Consider the following 4,763-nt stretch of genomic DNA (forward strand, 5'->3'; position numbering starts at 1 on the left):
CTGTTAGAAAAAAATGAGGTCATGAAGTTTGCATATAAGTGGATCAGCATGGAAAGTATCATGCTAAGTGAAATGAGTCAGAAAGAGAGAGACAGACATAGAAAGATTGCGCTCATCTGTGGAATATAGAATAATAGAATAGGAGTCTAACACCCAAGAATAGTAGAAATAAGTACGAGGAGGCTGTCTCCATGGCTTGGAGGCTGGTTTCCCATTCTGGGCAACTCAGAGAAGGGAACACCAAGTAAATGTGGTAAGAGGTCAAAAGGGGGAAGGGTGATGTGTGCCAAATGTAGACTAGAGACTGATCACAATGGCCACTCAACACCTTTATTGCAAACCTCAACACCTAATCAGAGAGAGAGAACAAAAGGGAATACCCTGCCATAGTGGCAGTGTGGGGTGTGGGGAGACGGACTGGGGAGGGTGGTAAGGATGCTGGGTTTACTGGTGGTGGAGAATGGGCACTGGTGAAGGGATGGTTCTCGAACTTTGTATGGGGGAAACATGAGTGCAAAAATGAATAAATCTGTAACTGTACCCACACAGTGATTCACTAATAAAAAAAAGAAAGCCAAATAATACTATCCAGGTTTAATAAGTTTGTATAAAGTGTATTTCACATTGCATTTCCATTATATGCTTATGCAAAAATCTAGCATTTGATAGATATAAAATATTTTTCACAGCAATAATTTTAGTCAAGATAATTTAAAAATGAATTTTAAAAATTATTTCTATCTTTAAATAGCATAGTAACTTTAGCTATTGTGTCACTAGTCTTACTTTCTTCATTTATTTCGTATGAGCTTTTAGTATTTTTACTTGATAAGATGCTAATATTATAGAAGCTATCAGTGTTTAATATATGTATTTGTAATATATATCCATTTACATGTATATTCAACATTTATAATATATATATGCACATGAGATCAGAGCTGGAAGTAAGTACTGATCACCACCTACCAGATGTGGTCCAAAAAAAATAAATAAAAGAAAAGGAAAATGAAAAGGAAACTGAAAAGCATGACTATTGGAAATAAAGTCAATTATTAATTTTATCTGTAAACATAGTACATTTTATTGTATAATAAATGTTTATTTCTTCCAATTGATCCTAGCAAATTTCAGCTAAAATATGAATTTTAATGTTAATACTACCATTTATATTTATATTCACCATAAGGTAAACTGGACTTAGAAGTTTACATTTTTTTATATCTAAGAAATATAGACTGTAAAATAATCTGGGAAGAGCCATTTATTAGTATCAGTAAGATAATATATAAATAATCATAAATATCTAAATAAAACACTTATTCATCTTAAAAATTAAAACGGTACCAGATTTGCTGATACAGGTTTGAAAAACTGAAAGAAGTAACTCCCCGCATGTTAATGAAGTGAGTCATATTAATACAGAGGACTTGATGTATCCTCAGATACCTAAACTTTTAATTTTTAAGCTTTCACGGTCTCAGAAGAAACTAAAGTTGTTTGAAGGAAAGTTATTAAAAAATAAAGTTTTGTTATAAAGTGATTATTGACCTGGTTTTATGCAAATAACTGTCTTTCTTCTTTCCCCTTAAGGAGAGTTTACAGAATTTTACTTTGGATTTATAGTTTTTAAATTGTTCTCTTAGTATCTTACTTCATTGCAAACATCAGTGTTTCCAAGAGAAACACTGCCTTTATCACAAACAAAATTAACATAACTTGATGTTTATCTTTATATTTTTTCCATTAAATCTTGTTACTTTGGCTTTGAATGCAGATCGTTATATTTTAAATATGTGTATAATATACATGTGGTTGCATTATATGCACAGTTTTGTGTGTACATAAAGGTACATTTCACTTCATGCTGTTTTATCAAAACAATACAGATGTTACACAATTAGGAATGGAATAGTATCTGGTTATGTCATCTATAAAAGGGAGAAAGTATGCACTGCCAACATGAGAATGAAAAAAAAAACTGCACCAGAACTGAGGAAGAAATTCATTAAAGATACATAGCACAAAAGGGGCAAAACATTACTTAGTTACTGTGCTTTATAAAAAATTTATTTTCTACTCTTCCACTACACTTTCAGTTCAAATATTTCCCTTGTACTTAGATGTTCAATTAATATTTAAATAAATATTTTACTTTTATACCTCCATTTCTAGAAACTCATAAAACACAAAAATAACTTTAAGAAAGTTCTAAGAATAATTTAATCATATCTAAGTAGAACTCAAGTTCCACACTCTGAATTTATTATAATTTGTATATCTTACCTTTAAAATGCAAGTGCTTTTTCTTATTATTGTGCTATGTTTCATTATAGGATGTAAAGTTTAAGTCCAAGTATTTTTTTTCAATATGGATATTAAGGAAACAACACCTTTCAATATGGATATTAAGGATACAAGACCTTCTGTGAAATAGCATTATTTTTATTAAGGTAGCACTGTAGCACTGTCTTCCCATTGCTCATCGATTTGTTCGAGTCGGCACCAGTAAAGTCTCCACTTACGAGACTTGCTGTTACTGTTTTTGGCATATCGACTACACCATGGGTAGTTTGCCAGGCTCTGCTGTGCGGGCAGGACACTCTCAGTAGCTTGCTGAACTTTCTGAGAGGGGCGGAGGAATGGAACCCGGTCAGCCACATGCAAGGCAAACACCCTACCTGCTGTGCTATCACTCCAGTCAATGTGTGCAAATATAAAGAAAAATAGTTTAAATAGTATTTCTTGAGGAGGTTTAAGAGTCTTTTCTTAATTGATGATGAATGGTAGTAAAGAATCTAATCAACTGATAAAATACATTTATAACAGGAAAGTTTTAAATAGCTAAATAAAAAGGAGTACAATACTTTATTTTTTTGTTTCACACATTGAATTTAATATAGTTGTTATTTGAATTTACAGAATCACTGTCACTGTCATCCCGTTGCTCATCGATTTGTTCTAGCGGGCACCAGTAACGGCTCTCATTGAGAGACTTATTGTTACTGTTTTTGGCATATCCAATACACACCGGTAGCTTGCCAGGCTCTGCTGTGCAGGCTCGATACTCTCAGTAGCTTGCTGGGCTCTCTGAGAGGGGCGGAGGAATCGAACTCGGGTTGGCCGAGTGAAAGGCGAAAGCCCAACTGCTGTGCTATCGGCCATACCACCCTGAACTCGCACGATCTCGTCTGATCTCAGAAGCTAAGCAGAGTTGGGCCTGGTTAGTACTTGGATGGAAGACCACCTAGGAATACCGGGTGCTGTAGAATTTACAGAATATAACTTTTAATTGAGTGTTTTTGTCTAAAAATGTGAATCTTGAATTTTAGTATTTTTGCTTTATTTTTATGTGAAAATATATGTATTTCTATGTACTTATTATCAACACAATTAATTTATTATTCATGTTTCCATAATAACAATTATATACCTTTTATACCATAATGGTATACTTCTTCATATACATAATGAGTTATGAAAATGGATTTATATTTCTATAAAAATAAAAATTATAAGTTAATTAACGTGTAGGTCATAAAATTCTGATTATCTAGGGAGGGAGTATGCTATTCAAAGGGAAGCGGATGCTAATTAGTTAGCACTGTTTCAAAACATAATGTTTAGTTGGCCAATGTAGACAAACACTAGAATTCTGAGAACTTAACTTGAGTTTTCAACATAGAAGGAATTGTGAGTGGGGATGGGTGTGTGGGCAAGACTGAGCAGTGGTGAGGGACATTGGCATTGTTGGGGAGTGTGTCATACAGAAACATTTCATGTCTAAAGCATAATAGTACTAAAAGTATGGCTAATTATAAAAGACCTTGAGAGTTGGTCTATAGAATTGATTTTGCTAAGAAAAGTTTGCTAAATATTAACTGTGACATTAATAGTATTATTAATTATTTATTTGCTACATAATTGCAAATTGGCGTACCCTAAATAACATTCTTTTTAAACTTCCTCCATTTTCATCAGCATGAGTGGATCTAAGTAGTATTATTCTTGGTGAAATAAGTCAGACAAGTAAAGTATTTCATCCCTTCATTTATTATTTAACATATAAAAAAAAGTGAAATAATAAAAAGTAAAAAATCTTTGAACAATAAAACAAAGTAGTAGCTACCAGAAGGAAAAGTGGGAAGGTAGTTGGCAAAGTCAAAACAAAGAGGAAACTGTATGAGAAAATAGAATTAGACTTTAAATGAAAAAATTAGCCCTCCCCTCTGGACTGCCGGCCGAGTGGTACAAAAATCAGATCAAAATGGATTAAAGACCTCAACATCAGACCAGAATCCCTAAGGTACATTGAAGATAAGGTCGGCAAAACCCTCCACGACATTGAAGCCAAAGGTATCTTCAAAGCTGACACGCCACTGGCTAAGCTAGTGAAAACAAAGATAAATAAATGGGACTATCTCAAACTAAGAAGCTTCTGCAACTCAAAAGAAACAGTGACCAAAATACAAAGACAGTCTACAGAATGGGAAAGGATATTTATGCAGTACCCATCCAATAAAGGGTTGATAACAAGGATATACAATGCACTGGTTGAACTCCACAAGAAGAAAACTGCCAACCCGATCAAAAAATGGGCTGATGAAATGAACAGAAACTTTTCCAAAGAAGAAATCCAAATGGCTAAGAGGCACATGAGAAAATGTTCAACATCACTAATCATCAGGGAAATGCAGATCAAAACAACAATGAGATATCATCTCACACCACAGAGACTGGCCCACATCCCCAAAAACAAAAGC

At 33.7% G+C, this 4,763-nt stretch overlaps 1 pseudogene; it reads left to right on the forward strand.

Moving 5' to 3' along the window:
* Positions 1–3,153: 3,153 nt before the first annotated feature.
* LOC129402949 (5S ribosomal RNA) lies at positions 3,154–3,272 on the forward strand (annotated as a pseudogene).
* Positions 3,273–4,763: the final 1,491 nt, after the last annotated feature.

This window comes from Sorex araneus, chromosome 2 (assembly GCF_027595985.1).
Source record: "Sorex araneus isolate mSorAra2 chromosome 2, mSorAra2.pri, whole genome shotgun sequence".
Lineage (NCBI taxonomy): Eukaryota > Metazoa > Chordata > Mammalia > Eulipotyphla > Soricidae > Sorex > Sorex araneus.